This window comes from Lepus europaeus, chromosome 8 (assembly GCF_033115175.1).
Source record: "Lepus europaeus isolate LE1 chromosome 8, mLepTim1.pri, whole genome shotgun sequence".
In the NCBI taxonomy this organism is placed as follows: domain Eukaryota; kingdom Metazoa; phylum Chordata; class Mammalia; order Lagomorpha; family Leporidae; genus Lepus; species Lepus europaeus.
The window spans coordinates 26894631-26915975 of NC_084834.1; the positions used below are offsets into that span (position 1 = coordinate 26894631).

The following is a 21345-nucleotide window of genomic DNA, read 5'->3' on the forward strand; positions in this document are numbered from 1 at the left end:
TTTCCCCACGATGTAACCTCTATTTTGACTTTTGTAATAATAATTTTCTTCCATGTATATATTATCCAAGGTTGTTTCCCTAGTCTGTAGTTCAATTTTGCTTATTTTTAAAAAATAGTTTTTTTTATGTTTCAGGTCCGTTTATTTTTTGAAGAACCTGGGCCTTTTGACATTTTGAATTTTTCGTAGTCTGTATTTTGTTGATTGCATATTCATGATGTAGTTTAACATGTTCCTCTGTCCTCTGGATTTCCGGCAAATTGGCAGCAAAATCCTGAATCAGACTCAGCTTTCATGCCTTTGGCTAGACTCTAGGTGGTGCTGTGTTCTTTCATCAGGAGGTCTGTCTGCTTTTGTTATCAGCTGTTGATGCTCAGTGTCTAGATTCATTAATTCACTTGAGGCTGAAAAATGATGATATTCTAACTTTTTTTCAGGTATTAATTGTAATGTTTCTATGAGGAGATGTTTTCTTTCCATATTTGATCATCCAATGAAACACTTAATATAAGAAAGGCAATAAATGCTTTATTCTGTTTATTTATTAGTTTTAAAATAATAGATATTCCCTTCTTTGTCATCCTCTAAAGGAGACTAGTTAGTTGTTATTGTCATTTTGAAATATTATGAAATAACAGGTTTATATGATTACAATTATTATCTTTACTGAACGCCAGATTGTCTTAACTTTGGCCAGCAGAGGCTTCCCCAAATTGGCTCCTTAAGTCTTTGCTGCAGTCCTCCTAGACTTTGATTATGTTCCTTTTGCATTGTATGGTAAGATGTTTCAGGCTCTTCTTTTCATTCTAGTTCCAGACATTGATAGAAAGTCCTGATTTTTTAAAATTAGAAATGCTATTTCAGGAGCATGGTTTGGCCCTAGCCATGTTCATTGTAACTGTGTTGGTCATTGTTCACTTCTCATTAGATATGCATATATACTCACATATAGAGCACAGATTTATGTATGACTATGTGTGTGTGTGTGTGTGTGTAAGATAAAGTACCTGATGAGTTCATAATGATAATTTCCATTAGATATGATGTTGGGGGATTTTTGTAGATGCCATTTAATAGGTTGAAGAAATCTCATTCTATTTCTGGTTTAAGTGCTTTTATTATGAAAGAATGTTAGATTTTGTGAAACACTTCTGTGTCTATTGAGATGATCATGTGGTTTTTCTTTTTTATGCTGTTGATATGGTAAATCACATTAATTCTTAGATGGTAAAATCAAATTTGTATTCCTGGAAGGAATCCCATTTGGTCATAATGTATAATTATTTTAATGTAATTTTATTTTAAAAATTACTTTTTGAGAGGCAGAGAGAGTAAACTTCCACTTGTTGCTTTATTCTCTAAATACCTGCAACAACTGGGACTGGGCAGGGACCACTCTTGAGTGCCAGGACTGCAATCCAGGTCTCCCATGTGAGAGGCAGGAACCAAATTATCTGAGCCTCTCTGCTGCCTCCAAAAGTGTATACTGGTGGGAAGCTGAAGCTTAGAGCTGGACCCAGGAATTGAACACAGACACTGCAGTTGGGGATATGGACATTTTAACCAGAGTCTTGATCACTGGGCCAGATACTCACCTCTATACCTATTTTTACATGTTGTTGGATTTGGTTTGCTAATATTTTGTTGGAGATTTTTGTGTGTGTATGTATGTATGTATGTATGTATTTTAAGGGAAAAAGTTTATTGGGGGAAACCTGACAGACTGCAGGGAAGGAGCAAAGAAGGAAAAGAGGGAGAAGGAGAGTGTAGGAGAGAGAGACAGAGACAGAGACAGAGGTCAGGAGACGGAGAGGAAGAGATAGAGCCACGTGTTTAGGAACAGGTCCTTTTAAAACTTTGCCAGGGAGTGGGCAAGGAAGTAGGCTTGGCACAGTTCCGACCGTTATGGCCATCTGGGGAGTGAACCAGCAGATGGAAGACCACCTCTCTCTCTCTCTGTCTCTCTCTGCCTCTACCTCTCTCTAACTCTGCCTTTCAAATAAAATAATTAAATCTTTTTTTAATTTTTAAAAGAGATATTTGTATGTAGTTTTGTAGTTTTCTTCTTCTTTTTTTTTATTTGTCAGGTAGAGCTATAGACAGAGAGAGAGAGAGAGAAAGGTCTTCCCTCCATTGGTTCACTCCCAAAATGGCCGCCACATCCAGAGCTGCGCTGATCCGAAGCCAGGAGCCAGGTGCTTCCTCCTGGTCTCCCATGTGGGTGCAGGGGCCCAAGCACCTGGACCATCCTCCACTGCCCTCCTGGGTCACAGCAGAGAGCTGGACTGGAAGAGGAGCAACCGGGACTAGAACCTGGTGCCCATATGGGATGCAGGTGCCACAGGTGGAGGATTAACTAAGTGAGCCACGGTGCCAGCCCATGTATGTAGTTTTCTTTTTGTGGTGTGATTTTGATTTAGGGGTGATACTGACCTCAGAATGAATTTGGAAGTGTTCTCTTGAATTTCTTGGCAGAGTTTGTGAAGATTTCAGTATTTTGGAAGAGTTTGTAAAAAATCCAGTTAATTAATCTTTAAATGATTGGTAGAGGAGCTGGCATCGTGGCTTCATGGATAAAGCTGCTGCCTGCGATGCTGGCATCCCATATGGACGCAGGTTTGAGTCTGAGCTGTTCCATTTCCGATCTACTTTCCTGCTAATGGCCCAAGAAAAGCAGTGGAATATGGCCCAGGTGTTTTGGCCCATGCATACATATGAGAGACACGGATGAAGCTCCTGAATTCTGCGTAGCCCAGACCCTGCCTCAGCCATTGTAGCCATCTGGGAAGTGAACCAGGATATAGAAGATTCCTCTCTCTCTCTCTCTCTCTCTCTCTCTCTCTCTCTCTCTCTCTCTCTCTCTCTCTCTGTAATTCTGAATTTGAAATAAATAAATCAATAAAGAAAAATGATTGATAGAATTCATCAATGATCTAATTGGGCCTGGATTATTTTTTGGTGACTTGCTTTTTGATTTGATTTGTTTTTTTAAGATAGTTATATTTTCTGTTTTTTCTTAAGTCAGTTTCAGTAGTTTATTTCCTTCTGGTAATTTGTTCTTTTATTTGAGTTGCCTGATTTAGCATAGTCTTTCTTCATAATCTTTCTTATTTTTCTAAGTTTGGTACTAATGCTTTCTCTTTTCATTTCTGATTTTAGTAATTTGAGTCTTCTCTTTTTTTTCTCCTGGTCAGTCTAACTAAGCATTTGTCCATTTTGTTAATACTTTCAAAGAACAAAGAAACCTTGTTTCACTGATTGTTGCTATTGTTATTTTCTGTTTCATATCATTAATTTCATTTAATTTGCATTTTGTTAACTTATTCTGTAATCTTTATTATTTTCTTCCTTTGCTTGCTTTCAGTTCAGTTTGCCTTCCTTTTCTTAGTGTCTTAATGTGAAAGATTGCATCTTTGATTTGAGACTTTTCTTCTGTTTGAATGTAGGCATTTACAGCTATAAATTTTCTTCTCGATATTGCTTTAGCTGTGTCCCAAGAGTTTTGTTGTCATTTTCATTAATCTCAAAATATTTTCTAATTTCTTTAACCTATTGGATATCTAAGAGTGTGTTACTTAATTTCTGTGAATTTGTTGCGTTTCCAAAATTTATTATTGATTTCTAACTTCATTTACTTGTGGTCAGAAGATATACTTTGTTTATTTCTGTCTTTTAGATGTACTGATTTTGTTTATGGAATAGTAAGATGTCTGTCCCGGAAAATATTCTGTTTTATTAAAAGGAGAGTTCTGTGGTGTCTATGATATTAGTTGTTAGTTTATAGTGTTCAACTCTTATTTATGTATAGTACTCTTTGTATTTATGTATAATACTCTATATATTTTTTAAAGATTTATTTTTATTTATTTGCAAGACAGAGTTACAGAGAGAGGTAGAGACAGAGAGCTCTTCCATCCGCTGGTTCACTCCCCAGATGGCCACAATGGCCAGAGCTGCACCGATCCGAAGATAGGAGCCAGGAGCCAGGAGCCAGAAGCTTCTTCTGCGTCTCCCACATGGCTGCAGGGGCCCAAGGACTTGGGCCATCTTCTACTGCTTTCCCAGGCCATAGTAGAGAGCTGGATCAGAAGAGGAGCAGCCAGGACTAGAACCGTCACCCATATGGGATGCTGGTGCTTCAGGCCAGGGCTTTAACCCGCTGTGCCACAGCGCTGGCCCCATACTCTTTATATTATTTATCTTCTGCCTACTTTTAAAAAAATCTATCATTTAAAGTTTTTTTTCTCATTTTATGTGAAAGGCAGGGATAGATAGATAGAAAGATATATTGATCGATTTATCTTCTATCTGCTAGTTCATTCCTCAGATATCTTCAACAGCCAAGATAAGGCCAGGATGAAGCCAAAAGCTTGGAACTCTATCCAGGTCTCCCACATGGGTGGCAGGGATTCAAGTACCTAACCATCATCATCTGCCGTGTCCCTGGAGGCACATTAGCAGGAAGCAAGATTAGGGGCAGAGCAACTGGGACTTGAACGAGGCACCTTGATATGGGATGCTGGTGTCTATTATTAAGAGTTTAGTAAGTTAGCCCAATTTAAATCTAATTAGTATATTAATTTATAATCGTTGTGTGTTGTGCATTGGAGCAGCTGATTCCATTCTGTGAAACTTCTTCAGGTCAAACGAGAATTTTTGGCATGAAGAATGATTGAATAGTTACAGCAAAGCTGTGGCTTCCTGGTAGGACTGATATTCTTTTTTTTTGTCTTGACACTGTATGTGCTCCAAAAGCAGCATGTTTCCACTGCTTCAAACTGTGTATGCCTGAATCATACCTGAAGTGACTTCAACGAACAGAGTTACTCTCATTTGCAATGCAGCATCTTCATTCAGGTTCCCCAGTGTTTGCCCAATGCTACACATACCTGAGACTTAACACATTCACCATAGCACACAAAGGGCAGATTGAGAGTTTCTGGAACCAAGTGATTTCCTCCCCCCATCCTGTCCATGGAATGGAATGGAATTCCTACTTCATTTCATATCATGCCACATCAGATTTTGGGGGGCACATACGCCATTGCAGGCAGACACAGACTTTGCATAGTGGTCCATACGTGTTCTCACCTGGAACCTTCAGGTAGGTGAATCCTACTCAAGCCATGTTGCCTCCCATGATTTCAAAAGAATCTGTTCCGTACAAGAATAGAACAGGGTGGGAATACTGGGTCCTACTTAGAAAGCCAGTTGAAACAAGAACACAGGAAAGTGACCATTCCCCAAAATGAGGACATGCCTGAAATTGTGCAGTCATCACTGTGCATAGGAGTAGCTGATTCCATTCTGTGAAACTGCTTCAGGCCAAATAAGAATTCTAAGCACGATAAATGATTGTGTAGTTACAGTACAAGTGACTTCTCCGTATCATGGTCGAAAAGTATTTTGTGCCTGAAGTGACATGCAGAAATGGAGTTACTGTCATTTACAACATGCATCTTCATTCAGTTTCCTGAGTGTTTGCCCAAGGTTACATGTACGTGTGCCTTAACAAATTTGCCTTAACAGGCAATGCGCGGTATGAGGGTTACTGGAATCCAGTGATTTCCCAAGTTGTGTCATGGAATGGAGTTCCTCCTGTGTTTCATATCATGTCACATCAGATTTTACTGGCAGGCAGCCACATACTTGCGTAGTGGTTAATATATATCCCTAGCTTGAAACGTCTTGTAGGTGACTCCTACTTGCTTCCCATGACTTCCAAGAATCCCTTAGGTATCTCAAGTAGAACAGTGTTGCTACATTGCGTTTAGTGGGTGGGTTCAATTTGCATACTTGGTCCTATGCAGAAAGCCTATAGAAATAGCACACGGGGAAGTGCCTGTTCACCAAAAGGAGTGCATGCCCAAAATTGTGCAGTAATCATTGTATGTTGGAGCTCCTGATTCCATTCTGTGGTACTACTTCAGGCCAAACGAGTTTTCGGCATGATGAGTGAGTAGTTAAAGCACTGTGGTGACTTCCCAATAGGAACGATATTCTTGTCCTGACACTGTATGTGCTTCAACAGCAGTGTGTTTCCACTGCTTCACACGGGGTATACCTGAATTGTGGTTGAAATGGATTTCGCGCCTTGATGTGACTTTGAGGAATAGTTAGCATATTATTTTTATAACTAATGGACCTTTCCAAATGGACTTGATAACCATGATCATTTCAGATCCAGGTGAGCAGAAGCTTACCAGGACCACACACATTTAGCAATATGTGAACACAATAGCAGTATGAACTCAGCTAATGTCAAAACTGCTGGGGAGGCAGGAGAGGAAGATGGGTTGAGGAAGAGGGTGGTGGAGGGAGATGAGAGGGCTGGGAAATAGAGGTGAGGAAAACAGGTAATGTAACTGCGGAAGTGCCAGCCAGCCACTTACACAGAGATACAAGACAAAGATAAATGCAATGACGTGGAAAGGAGCTGAGAGTCTGTGCTCTGAGAGGGAGACATGCACACATATACAGATATACAGAGAGAACAGAGCACAGACACACATCTTTTCAAGAGACACATCCAAAAGAAGGGGTATTCAGACACAGAGAGCCAGAGAGAGAGAGAGAGACAGACAGACAGGGCTGGAGCGGTGGGTGGGGTGGAGGGTGGGTGGAGGCAAGGAGAAGAGAGACCAAGATTTACAGGATGAGCGATAGGCTAGAGAGAGAGAGAGAGAGAGAGAGAGACCCCCACACAAACACACAGAGAAGGATGCGGATGGATAAAGAATGTAAAAACCTGAACAGGAAACCTAATAAATTTAAAGGATTGCCCTGGGAAAAACAGCTCATGAGTGATGTTGCATGTACTCCTTCATAGTTTGGAGTTATTTTTAAAATTATTAAACACTCATTAAAAAAGTGAAATCAAAACTAAAGACTCATTGCCCTTGTCCTAATCCACTTCTTTGAGGTATCCATTGTTAACAGAGGTTTCCATTGTTAACAGTTCATTATGTATTTCTAGGAGCACATGTACATATCCTAAAGATTTATATTTGTATTCATATCTGTGTCAACATCTCCATCTGTTTCTGCCTATTCCTATGTACATAACTACACATATGTAATAGATTGTATTGTACATAACTTTTTTTTTCATCTAGCCATGTATCTTGGACAACTTTCTCTGTCTAATCATATGAATCAGCCATTCTCAGTGAGGCCAGTGGTGCTCCTGGTGGTGGTTAGGAAATTTGGAGAGCAGTTATATCAGTGATTTTGGGGTTGGTAGTGGCCAGTTAGTGTTCTGGGCTAGGAATATTATCCATCTTACAGTGCAGGGTACATTTGCAAACCATGAGGTGTGATTTTCTGTGTTCTCCTGAATTTAGATATTGACTTCATTTTCATTATCAACACAAATGGTTTTGAATATTTTTAACATATACTGAATTTTCCAGAAATTTAAACTGGGCTTTAAAGTAAAGGAAAATCATACTTTGTTTTAATTGGAACTTGAATACAGTATAATGTATGTGAATATCTAATACTTGTGAACTCCTGAATCACTGTGTCTTGTTATTGCTACATATATTCATGTGGATTTGTGGTATTAGTATAAGGATCTGACTTCTTCATTATATGGTCATTTTCAAGGATGTCTATAGTGAAAAAATATGGAAAAAATATATTTAAATTATTTTTGCTTCTTATGGTTAGAATGTTATTGTAGGCTTTTTGTTGTTTATAGGTAGAGCTACTGAATTTCATCACATCTAAAATGCTTAGTTGTAAGATTTGTCATTATTGTTGGCAGCATTAAGGAAAAAAAACTCTGAAATTATAATTTAAGATGTCATTCATATAAGGAATTCTACTTCTGATTTTTTAAACAGAATTGATAAATTCTATCAAGTTAGTGTAGGAGTTAAAAAGTCTTTTTTATAAAAATAAAGCATTGAATCTTCATATGCTGGAGAAATATGAAGGAAATTTATATACTTCATGTAGAAATGGTTGTGTTGTATACAGCTGTATAGAAAGGCCATAATTTAGCTAGTTCTCTTTTTGAAATTAATTCGATGGTTTTTGGTTGCAAGACATAGAAACTTATATCAAATGAGCTTATGTACAAGGGAGGGTGATTGGCCAGTAGACTCAGGACAGATCGTTGAATGAAGCTGCAAGAATTAGAAGAGCTTTGGAACTAGGGCCTGGACAGGATATGTTTCTTTGACTCATGGTGCAGATGGGCTTTCTCTGTCCCTAAGGCAGGGAAGATGTCTGCTGGAAGTCTTCAGTGTACATTCTTTCAGCTTTTGACCCAAAGGCCAAGGCCTTTCTTTTTCTTGTCCCAATAAAAAAAATATTTTTTTGGTGGTAGGGGGGAGTTAATGATTTTGATTGGCCTTGAGCTAATCACTGTGATCAGGAGCATGAGGAACTTTAGGTTTAAGTGACCTCTCAACAGCCTGGGTGTAAGGCACCATGACTTTATTGCCAGAAGATGCCAAGGATGGAATGGGGTGAGAAGAAGAATGAGTACAATATGGACAAAAACAACATACGTCTGTTCCAGTGGACATTTAGATTATTTCCAGTTTATTCCCTGTATTGATATAGACTATTTCACAGTTGAAAAATGTTCCTACAAAAGAATTTTGGTATAAAATTATTATAAAGATTTAAAAGTCCCATAATATAAACCTCTATTTCATGTATTCTAAGCTTTCCTGTCCTCAAGTAGGAGTACAAATTATGAACTAGAAAATTTAATAATATATTTTAGAAGTATTAGAGACATGGTAATGTAGAATTAGTAATAAAGTAATAAGGGATGTTAAATTTTATATGATGCTATAGTTTTAAACAGTTAAAAATACATAATCAAACTCAAATAGTGAAACGATTGATTTGAATATGGGTTGCTTGTCCTTTTGCTATCTCTTTCATATCCTATGATCTGTGAGTCCGAGTAATGGAAGTTCAGTGGACTTCTCACTGGTTGTCACCTAGTGACAGATTTCTGATTTTTAAAATATGTCACTGCTATAAATCATTAGTTTGCTAGATTGAACTAGCAATCTATTAAAGAACATGGCAGTATTTACTGTAGATAAATGCAAATTTAAAAAGGTTCTGTGTATGAAGCTTTAAGTGATTTATAGCCTTCAGTGCACACATGAATCTGAAGTTATGTAATGGATTTAGAAATTTCATTTCCTGTTCGAAGGTTCAAATTTGCATATTTATTCTATAATACAAAGATATATATTTAAACTATGTGATATCAATATATACCTAATCAACTTTTTGTACATTAATTGGCAAATCTTTTTAAGGTGTAGAGCAAAGTGATTAACTATACCAACATTTTTTTTTCCTGGGACTGGGACAGAGGGAGAATTACAGAAACTGGGACTGTGTGTATGTCTGTGTGTCTGTAGGTGGCTTCAGAATTTGTGCTTCTAAGAGTTTCCTTGCCCTTTCATTTGGCTCTTATTTTCTGCTAATTAGAGATTCATCTTGGTTGATACAGTTTTCTTGTCAATGGGAAATAATCAGTGAAACAATTAATCCTATGGCAAATTCACACTTCACATAGGTACTTATTTTTAGCAAATTAAACCATTTGTTTCAAGGTAATTGTAAATGCATATACAGTTGAAGAAATAACACAGAGAAATCCTTTGTCTCTTTTATTCAGTTTCCTTATGGGAAAATTTTGAAAAACTGGTCAGGAACTGACATTGATGGAATCAGGATACAGATAACTTCTGAAACTTAGAGGTCCCTTTTGGTACTCTTTTAGAGCTACCCTCAGTTTGTTCCTGCTGCACTCTGTTTTAACCTGTGACAGCCACCAGCCTGTTGATTTCAATAATTTTAACAACTTAAGAACTTTATATAAATGTAATCATGAAATATATGACTTTAAAAAAAGATTTATTTATTTCAAGGGTAGAGTTACAGAGAGAGGGTTGAGGGGAGAGAGAGAGAAAAAGAGAGAGGGGGAGTGGAGTGGGTTTCTGTCCACTGGTTCACTCTGCAGATGGCCACAATGGCCGGGGCTTGACCAGGCCACAGCCAGGAGCCTGTAGCCCAGAGCCTCTTCCGGGTTTCTCACCTGGTTGTAGGGGCCCAATGCAGCAGCAGGGGTGCAGTGCTCCCAGGGCATTAGCAGGGAGCTGGATCAGAAGTGGAACAACAAGGACTCAAACCAGCTCCCATATGGGATGCTGGCATTGCAGGCGGCGACTTAACCTGTGAAGCCACATCGTTGGCCCCAATATATGATTTTTTTTAAAGTTTTATAGTTCTCTACTAATTTGTCCAAATCGCACTGTTGAGTAGCATTCTCTGATAAGGATGTGCCACACTTTAACCATATAGCTGTTGAAGGACATCCCAGTTGTTCCCACTTTTTTTTTTTTTAATTTAATTTATTTATTTGAAAGGCAGAGTTACAGTGAGAGGGAGAGATAGAGAGAAAGGTCTTCCTTCCGTTGGTTTACTCCCCAGATGGCTGCAATGGCTGGAGCTGCACTGATCCGAAGCCAGGAGCCAGAAGCCAGGAGCCAGGAGCTTCCTCTCGGTCTCCCATGTGGGTGCAGGGGCCCAAGCACTTGGTCCATCTTCTACTGCTTTCCCAGGCTGTAGCAGAGAGCTAGATTGGAAGCAGGGCAGCCGGGACTAGAACCCAGGCGCCCATATGGGATGCCGGCACCGCAGGTTGAGGATTAACTTACTGTGTCACAGCGCCGGCCTCACTTTTTTTTTTTTTTTTTTTAAGATATATTTATTTGAAAGTCAGAGTTATACAGAGAGAGAAAGAGAGGGAGAGAGAGGTCCTCCATCTGCTGGTCCACTCCCCAATTGGCTGCAACGGCTGGAGCTGGGCCGATCCGAATCCAGGATCTAGGAGCCTCCTCTGGATCTTCCCATGCACGTGCAGAGGCCAAGGACTTGGGCCATCCTCCACTGCTTTCCCAGGCCATGGCAGAGAGCTCAATCAGAAGTGGAGCAGCCGGGACTCGAGCCAGCGCCCATATGGGATGCAGCTTTACCTGGTACGCCACAGCGCTGGCCCATTTCCACTTTTTGACTGTTACTAATTAATATTATAAACATCTGTGTGCAGGTTTTATGTGAATGTAATTTTTCATTTTTCTGGGGGAAAATGCCAGTAAAGAATTTGCTATGTCATATAGTAGTGCATATTTAATTTTTTTGAAAGATCGATTTATTTATTTATTTGAGAGGTAGAGTTAAAGACAAAGAGGGAGACAGAGAGAAAGCTCTTTTACCCATTGATTCTCTCCCCAAATGACTGCAATGGCTGGAGCTGGGCTGATTTGAAGTCAGGAGCTTCTTCTGGGTCTCCCATGCAGGTGCAGGGGTTCAAACGCTTGGGCAGTCTTCTACTGTTTTCCCAGGCAATAGCAGAGAGCTGGATTGGAAGAGGAGCAGCCAGGACAGGAACCGTATAAGATTCTGGCGCCGCAGGCAGAGGCTTAGCCTACTGTGCCGCAGCACCAGCCTCATGCATATTTAATTTTTTAAAGAAGTTGCCAAACTGTTTTCCATATTTGTTCCATTTCCACCAGCAACAAATAAGTGGTCCAGTGTCCATGCATCCTTATAAGCATTTTTTTTTTTTTTGATAGGCAGAGTGGACAGTGAGAGAGAGAGAGACAGAGAGAAAGTTCTTCCTTTACCGTTGGTTCACCCTCCAATGGCCGCTGCAGCTGGCGCACTGCGGCCGGCGCACTGCGCTGATCCGAAGGCAGGAGCCAGGTGCTTCTCCTGGTCTCCCAGGCACTTGGGCCATCCTCCACTGCACTCCTGGACCACAGCAGAGAGCTGCATTGGAAGAGGGGCAACTGGGACAGAATCTGGCGCCCTGACTGGGACTAGAACCCAGTGTGCTGGCGCCGCAGGCAGGGGATTAACCTATTGAGCCGCGGCGCAGGCCCTTGTAAGCATTTGTTGTCTCCAATGTTTTTTTTTTTTTTTTTGAGGCCTCTGATCTAGGAACTTGCATTTATATTTTTTTGAAAGTTTTTTTTTTTTTTTTTTTTTTAATTTGAAAGGTAGTGTTACAGAGAGTGAGGTCTCCCATTTGCTGGTTCATTCCCAAAATGGCCTCAATGGCTGGGGCTGGGCCAGATGGAAGCCAAGAGCCAGGCTGAGCTTTATCCAGGGTTCCCTTGGTGCAGGGTCCCAAGCTCTTGGGTTGTCCTCCACTGCTTTTCAAACATATTAGCAGGAGGTGAATTTGGAAGTGGAGCAGCTGGGACTTGAACTGGCACCCAAATGGGATGCTGGCTTCGCAGGTAATGGCTTATCCTACCATGCCACAATGCTAGCCCCCGGAGCTTTTTTTTTTTTTTTTTTTTTTTTTAATTATTTGAGAGTGAAGGGAGAATGGGAGGGAGTGTTGAGGGGGAAGGGGAGGAGGAAGAAAGGGAGAGAGAGAGAGAGAGAGAGAGAGAGAGAAGAGCATGTGAGCGGCCGTAAGCTGAGTACTCCTATCTGCTCTTTCACTTTCCAAATCCCCAAATGCTTGTTATGGCTGGGACTGGGCTGGGCCAAAGCAAGAAGCTGGGAATGCAGTCTGCGTCTCCCTGTGAGTGAACCATCATCCGCTGCATTAGCAAGAAGCTAGAATTAGGAATGTAGCTGGGACTGGAACCTAGGCACTCTGATACAGAATGTGGATGTCACAAGGTTTTTATTTTAGCCATTCTGATTGATGGATGGTAATAATTCATTAGTTTGCATTTCCTTTAGAGCTAAGGGGGTTGGACATAGTTTTTCAGGTGCTTTGGTAAAGTGTGTCTTCATTTTCTAATTGGATTACTGATGGTTTTGAGAGATTTTTATATATTTTAGGTGTTATTTCTTTGTCAGATATGTGGTTTGCAAATATCTTCTCCTTATTTGTAGTTTGTCATGTCATCCTCCTAATAGGATATTGTGGTGAGCACAAATTTTTAATTTTGATAGAGCCCAGTATATCAATTTTTCCTCTTATGAGTCTTTATTTTGCTGTTAAGTTTAAGAATTCTTTGCGTAGCTCTAAATCCTGAAGACTTTCTCCTATGTGTTTTTCTAGAAGTTTTGTATTTTTCATTCAAATCTGTGATGCATATTGAGTTAGCTTTACAGTTTTTTTATTTATATAAAGTGAACAAATTTCATATGAACAGGTTTAGGAGCACATAGGTTTTTTATTTAGGTAAAGGTTAATTTGTTTGTATGTGGATATCTAATTGCTTTAGCAGTATTTGTTGGACTCTTCTTCTTCCATTGAATTGCTTTTTGCTCTTTTGGCAAAACTCAGTTGGGCATATTTGTGTGATTTCTGTTTTTGGATTTGTAATTCTATTCCATTGATTTTTGTGTCTTTCTACTAGTACCTTAGTGTTCTGGGCATCTGGGGAGTGAACTAACAGATGGAAAATTTCTCTTATCTCTGTTTCTTTATTTCATTCCCTTTTTTCTCTTTTTCTTTCTTTCTTTCTTTCTTTCTTTTTTGGATGTTTTTTATTTATTTGAGAAAGTTATAGATAGAGAGGGAGAGACTGAGAGAAAGGACTCTTTGGAGTCTGTTGGTTTACTCCCCAAATGCCTGCAATGGCTGCAGCTGGGCCTAACTAAAGCCAGGAGCCAGGAGCTTCTTTTGGGTCTCCCACACAGGTGCAGGGCCAAATCACTTGGACCATCTTCTATTGCTTTCCCAGGCCATCCAGCAGGTAGCTGGATTGGAAGTAGAGCAGCTGGGACAGGAATAGGTGCCCTCATGCAGGCAGAGACTTAGCCTGCTATGCCACTGTGCTGGCTCCTTCTGTCTCTTCAAAGAAGTTAACTAATAATAAAATTGTGAATTTCTTTTCCCTAATTATGATAATAGGATTATTCAAATTGTCCATTTCATATTGGGTAAGTTGTGATAGCTTGTTTTGTGGGGAATTGGCCCTGAATTTCATGTAAGTTGTCACATTATGTGCTAGAGTTGTTTGTGCTATTTTCTTATCCTTTTGCTGCCTGTGGGATCTATAGTGAGATTCCCTGTTTCATTCCTGATACTGCTAATTTTTGTCTTTTTCTCTTGCTTCTTTGTATGTCTTGCCAGAGGTTTGTCAGTTCTATTGATCTTTTCAAATAATTGGCTCTTCATTTGATTTTTCCTCTACCATTTTCCTGCTTTCAATTTCATTGACTTCTACTGTTTTCTTCATTATTTCTTCCCTTCTGTTTGCTTCAGGCTTATTTTGCTTTTCTGCTATGGAAGCTTAGATGATTGATTTGGACTTCTTTTCTAAAATATGTATTTTAATGCAATATATTTCCCTATTAGCACTGCTTCAGCTTTGGAGCACAAAGCTTAATATGCTGTTTCTTTTTTGAAATGAAAATTTGCTTTATTATTGCACATTCTAAAAAGTGCCATTTTCAAGACTTTTAAGAAAAATATTTTTCAAATACTAAAATAATAATCTCTTTGGTATAGAAATCATATCATATGTGTGATCTTTAACTAAAAATACTAATCAAGAACTATGACCTAACATGCTAAACAAAAATATGAATTGAAACACAGTAATTTTTTTTTTGTGTGTGTGTTTTTTTTTTTTTTTTTTTGACAGGCAGAGTGGACAGTGAGAGAGAGAGAGACAGAGAGAAAGGTCTTCCTTTGCCGTTGGTTCATCCTCCAATAGCCGCTGTGGCTGGCACACTGTGGCCGGCGCACTGCGCTGATCCAAAGGCAGGAGCCAGGTGCTTCTCCTGGTTTCCCATGGGATGCAGGGCCCAAGCACTTGGGCCATCCTCCACTGCACTCCTGGGCCACAGCAGAGAGCTAGACTGGAAGAGGGGCAACTGGGACAGAATCCGGCGCCCCGACCGGGACTAGAACCTGGTGTGCCGGCGCCGCAGGCTGAGGATTAGCCTATTGAGCCGCGGCGCTAGCCACACAGTAATTTTTTTAAAAGACTTTATTTGTTTACTTGAAAGGCAGAGTTACAGAGAAGCAGAGGCAGAGGCAGAGAGAGAGGGTCTCTTCCGTCCGCTGGTTTACAACCCAGATGGTGGCAACGGTCAGAGCTGCGCTGATCTAAAGCCAAGAGCTAGGAGCTTCTTCCAGGTCTCCCACACAGGTGCAGGGGCCCAAGGACTTCGGCCATCATCCACTGTTTCCCAGGCCATAGCAGAGCACTGGATCAGAAGTGGGGGAGCTGGGACTTGAACCAGCGCCCAAATGGGATGCCAGCACTGTAGGTGGTGGCTTTACCCGCTATGCCACAGTACTGGCCCCACACGGTCATTTTTAAGCAGATAAGCATGACAAATCAGTTGTTAGATTTTAGAGAATCATAGCCTTCTTTCAAGAGGTCTCGTCATGTTATTGCGATCATGCATTTTCGATACATTTGAAGGCAAGCGCTCCCACCTGATCTGGTACTGCAGATGTGGCTTTGAGAATTTTGTTAATGAAAACACTGCATCTCAGATCTGCAGTTCCATCTGCTCCAGCAGGTCCACTGTGTGGCTGATATTCCCACTCAAAGCTTGCCAGTCCCAACTCACAGTGATGCCTGGGGCAGATGCTGAGGATTCGTCAGAGGTTGGTGGAGAAGGAGGTGATGGAGAAAAAGGAGTTGGCGGGCGGCAGCTCCTAGGGATCAGCTATGGGGAAGGGCTGCGATCACCCAGCCTGGCGTCTTTCAGTCCGATAGGCTGTATTTTTATTTTGATTCCGTTAATGGTAAACTTTTTTTTACATTTTTTTGTGACTTCCTCTGTGCCCCATCAATTATTTATTTATTCATTTATTTAGTTTATTTAAAAAGAGTTACAGAGAAGAGAGGTCGAGAGAACTTCCATTCACTAGTTCACTCCCCAAGGTACCCCAACGGCCAGGGCTGAGCCAGGCTAAGGCCAGGCCTTCTTCTGCTTTCCTGCCCACATTAGCAGGGAGCTGGATTGGAAATGGTGTAGCCAAGGACTTGAACTGGTGCCTATGTGGGATGCTGGAGTCCCAGCTAAACCTGATGCACCACATGGCTGGTCCCAATGGTAGTTATTTTTATAACGAGATGACATGTCATTCCTCTAGGCAGGGGAGAGTCTCATGAAAAGAGTATGAGTTTGGGTGGAAGACAATGATATACAGAGGAAATATTTGAGCTTTAGGAATTTTTTTTTTTAATTTGTTTCTTGTGAAAGACAAAGAGACAGAGAGGGAGAGGGAGATAGGGACAGAAAGAGAGTGTGAGAGAGAGAGATCTTCCATCTGTTGGTCTACTCTGCAAATGGCCACAGTGGCCAGGGCTGGGCCAGACCAAAGCCAGGAGTCAGAACTTCATCTTGGTCTCGAACATGGGTAGCAGGGGCCCAATTACTTGTGTCATCTGCTGCTGCTTTCCCAGGCCATTAGCAGGGAGCTTGATTGGAAGTGAGCAGCTGGGACTCGAACCAGAGCCCATATGGGATGTTGGGTTGCAGGTTGATGTTGTCATATGCACATTTATATGTCATATGCATATTTATTGATTTGAGTGGCAGATTGGGAGAGAGGGAGGGAGTTAGGGGTTGAGAGAGAGGGAGAGAGAGAGAGAGAGAGAAAGAAAGATGGAAAGAGGGAGAAAGCTCCCAACCACTAGTTCACTTCCCAAATGCCTACTCAGGCAGGAGCTGGGCTGAGAACTCAATCTGCATCTCCCATGGGTGGCAGGAACCCAATTACTTGAGGTGTCCTGGGGTCTGCGTTGACAGGAAGATGGAATCAGCTCCCATATGGGATGCGAATTTCTTAACTACTAGACTAAAAGCCTACTCCAAGCTTTGGGAACTTGTAATAGAATATTGATCTGTGTGGGGTTGTGATCTTGGGGAAAAATGGGCATCTTGGGGAGAAGATTACATTACTGTCCATCTGGGAATAGAAGACAAGGATGCCAAAATTGAGAGTAATGCAGAAAAAGTGATGGAAGGAGGGAGGTGCATACTTTAGTCTTTGTTATGGAGATATGTTCTTTATTGCTAATTAAATATGAGGATCCTCAAAACTATACAAGACATTCAAAATAAGCTAATTTTAATCATATTTTTCCACAAATGTTTTGATGTACCCTCTTAAATATCAATATCTGTGTACCTAATCTCCATTTTATATAAGTTATCTTTGCTAGGAACTCTTTTTTCCACCTTTTTAGTGGGAATGCATGAGTTTGGGATTTGGAGGATGACATGCAAATTAAGCAGCTCTAGTTTTTTTGGTTAGTTTTTCACCTAAGTGTTCAGTGCATCTTAAGATGATTGAAATATATTTTTCACCTTCAGTTAAAAAAAAATACGTACTTATTTTGAATAACTGAAATGGGTCAGGTATGTAATTTTGAAAGTGAAATTCTTTTGTAACTCCATCCTTCATGGTAAACCATCACTAGCAGTCTGGTACAGATTCTTTGGGCTTTTTCTAAAGAAGTACTGTCATACATGGTACATGAATATGATAGATGTATGTTAGAGATACAGAAAATAGACCTTTTGACAATGCTAAAATTCATCATCATAGAAAGAATTTCTGAAATATAAGATAAATGTAAAGTTTTATTAAAACTCTTATTTAAATTTTACTTTTAAAACTTTTATTAGTTGATTTTTATATGTTTGAAATTATGATTCAAAATTTTCTAGATAGTATGAACTGCTAAATTGCTCTTGTCACTGAGGAATTATCATTTGTAACCCTACGTTATAGCCACACTTTCAGCTGCGGTTGATTGAGGAGAATGGTATTATTTTGGCCAAACCTGTCAGTGAAATGTTGTTGTAGAAAAGGAGATGGTTATGGTGCCATCAATGTTTTGAACTTTTTCTTTCTCCACTAGTAGATGACTAAGTAACTCAGTGATATAAGAACGTACCACATTTTGTTTGATGTTTAGAAATGATGTCAAAGGCTGTACTAATTAAATTATGATGTATTAGACTGTTTTACTATGCTTTATTTTATTATTATGCAATGAAAAGCTGCCATATTAAGGCCTGTGGAACCTGAACAATTCAGTTGTATCAAGTTCAGGACTGAGCTAATTTGGAATTAATGAAGGACAGTATTTTTTACTCTGTTTTGTCATAAAAAGCATAGAAGTGAAATAAGAGCAAAACTTAGTACTCTCTATAGCTGAACTGAGAAAGCTCAAAATGATTAAGAGGTACTTCCTCATGATCCTCTCCCACACTCAAGGCAGTTTACCCCCACCTCAGAATTGCAGTGGCAGAGTGTGGGACACAGGGCAGTGGCCAGCACTTATCTGAATTCAGTCATCACTGACTTTTACTGTATTTGTAAACATTTTGCTATTTTGGCTTCTAATGTTATCCTCTAGCCATCCATCTTGCTAGCACTTTTAGAAGTTGTTTTGCTGATGATTTGTTTCCCTGTTATTTAGCTATTTGGCTTCTCAGTCATTTTTATATATAAAATTATTAGCTTTCATAACAACTAATTGTTGTAGCATTTTTCTGAATAAAGATATCCATTAATTATTAAACTTTTAAGACTCTTACATACGGAGTACATAAGGAGATTATTTTTACTTCAAAATATGTCTGTATTTGAAAGTGAATATTCAGACAATCCTTATCTATAGTACTAAAGGTGTTATGTGCATATGTGATGTTAATATGCAGGTACTTGACAATATAATCGTTTATCACTTGTACTTCAAGTATGCCACAACTGATGCGTAAATGGTACCTACTTGAAGCCAGCAATGTATTTTGGCCTAATGTTAAGGTTGAAGCCAAATTTTCATTTATCTCAAGTTTAAATATAATTAAGTCTTTTAAAGACATGTGGTCATACTGTACATATTTTTGTACAACTTTAAAATATTTTGTAATGTATTTTTTTTTAGAGATTTACTTATTTGAAAGAGTTACAGAGAGACAGAAAGAGAGAATGAAATTTTCCATCTGCTTGATCACTCCCCAAATGGCTGCAACATCCTGATCAGGACCAAAATGAAGGCAGGATCCAGGAGCTTCTTGTGGGTCTCCCATGTGGGTATAGGGGCTCAAGCACTTGGACTATCTTCCACTGCTTTCCCAGGAGCATTAGCAGGGAGCTAGATCAGAAGTAGAGCAGCTAGGAACTTGAACTGGTGCCCATATGGGATGCCGGCACTGCAGGTGGTGGGTTTATCTGCTACGCCACAGTGCCGGCCCCTGTAATTTGTCTTGGGCAATTAATAACATGCCAGCACATTATTGATTCATCTTCTTTTTCAAGAATACATGATATTGGCTGGCGCCGCGGCTCACTAGGCTAATCCTCCGCCTACGGCGCCGGCACACCAGGTTCTAGTCCCGGTCGGGGCGCCGGATTCTGTCCCAATTGCTTCTCTTCCAGTCTAGCTCTCTTCTATGGCCTGGGAGGGCAGTGGAGGATGGCCTAAGTGCTTGGGCCCTGCACCCACATGGGAGACCAGGAAGAAGCACCTGGCTGCTAGCTTCAGCCACGGTGCCGGCCCCTGTGTTTTCACTCTTAAAAAAGATTTATTTATTTGTTTGAAAGGCAGAATTACAGAGAGATAGAGAGAAGAGAGAGAATTTCTGTCTACTTGTTCACTCCCCAGGGCTAGACCAGGCCAAAGCCAGGAGCTTCATTCAGGTCTCCCATGTGTGTGGCAGAAGCTCAAGCTCCTGGCCTATCTTCTGCTTTCCCAGGCACATTAGCAGGGAGCTGGATTGGAAGTGGAGCAGCTGGGACTTGCCAGGACTTGAACCAGCATCCATTTGGGATGCTGGTGCTTTAGACCATGGGTTAACCTTTAGTGCCATAGCATCAGCCCCAGGAATTTTCATTTTTATTTGAAAAATAGCAGTTGAGAGAGAGAGACTCTTCCCTATGTGATTTACTCTGCCACATACCTGCAACAACTGGAGCTGGACCAGGCTGAAGCCACAAGCCTAGAACTCCATCTGGGTCTTCCACTTGGGTTGCAGGGACCCACGTACTTGAACCGCCTGCTGCATCTCAGAGTGTGTGCTAGTAGGAAGCTGGAATTGTAAGCAGAACCTAGATTCAAAGCCAAGCTCTCCAGTATGGGATGTGGGCGTTTAAGTGGTAACTCAACCTCTGTGCCAAATGCCTGCTCCTAATTTCTAGTTTCACAGATTTTTCAAGTGCTTTTTTTTTAATTTCACTACTGAAAAAAAAAAAAAAAAAGCCTTAAGAAAAACCCAACAGATTAATAGTGAAGTGAGGGCTGGTGCTGTGGCTCACTTGGTTAATCCTCCGCCTGTGGCGCCGGCATCCCATATGGGCGCCGGGTTCTAGTCCCGGTTGTTCCTCTTCCAGTCCAGCTCTCTGCTGTGGCTCGGGAGGGCAGTGGAGGATGGCCCAAGTGCTTGGGCCCCTGCGCCCGCATGGGAGACCAGGAAGAAGCACCTGGCTCCTGGCTTTGAATTGGCGCAGCGCTGGCCATGGCGGTCATTTTGGGGGGTGAACCAACAGAAGGAAGAACTTTCTCTCTCTCTCACTGTCTGTGACTCTACCTGTCAAATTAAAAAAAAAAGATTATTTGAAGAAATAATAGTGAAGTGAAGCTGTAAGGAAAGCATGAGACTCTGAGTTAGATGGTTTGATTGGTAGTCTTGGTTGTGACTGAGCACTGATTTGGTCTGTCGTTACTCTGTGAAATAGATATGGTAATTGGTCTGTATGACTTGCAGAGCTCTTATAATGATTAATTCTAGTAATATAAATGGAAATCTTAAATGAATGTGTGTTTGTTGGTAATATGACAGAAAGTAAGGTGCTTCTGGGCCTAGTAACAAATAGTGAAAGATCCATAAGATAGCAAGTGAAAGAAGAACAAAAACTTCAGAGGGAATATTTCCAGTTCAGATTCGTAAGTGATTCACAGCAAATCATAATTGTTCACTATGGAGTTTACTTTTATCCTCTTAGTATGCATGTAAGGGATTTTATGACTGTATGAAGTTTTTTGATTAATGGAAGCTATCCATAAGTCTCATTGTGAGATTAGTGAATAACTCTATTACTTTCAGTCTTTCAAATAGATCAATAGTTATAATGTCTTTCTTAGTTACTGATTCTAAAATTTATTTGAAAGGCAGAGAGAGAGAGAGAAAGACTTATCTTCACAGGTTCATTCCCTACATGGTTACAACAGCCAGGACAGGACCTGGCTGCATTAGGAGCTTAGACCTAATGGTCCAAGGGTCTGCCACATGGGTAGCAAGGCTCCAGGTACTTGAGTTGTCACCTGCTGCCTCCCAGGATGTACACTAGCAGGATGCTGGATTGAAAGTGTAGCAGAACTTGAACCCAGGATCAAATGTGGAGCGGAACTT

The 21345-nt window shown here is 40.5% G+C and overlaps 1 protein-coding gene and 1 pseudogene across 5 annotated transcripts in view; one reads left to right on the forward strand and one right to left on the reverse strand.

Moving 5' to 3' along the window:
* Positions 1 to 21345, forward strand: part of LRBA (LPS responsive beige-like anchor protein) — a 730178-nt gene that overhangs the window by 57328 nt on the left and 651505 nt on the right. The window lies entirely within an intron of this gene.
* Positions 15306 to 20001, reverse strand: LOC133765770 (renal cancer differentiation gene 1 protein-like; annotated as a pseudogene).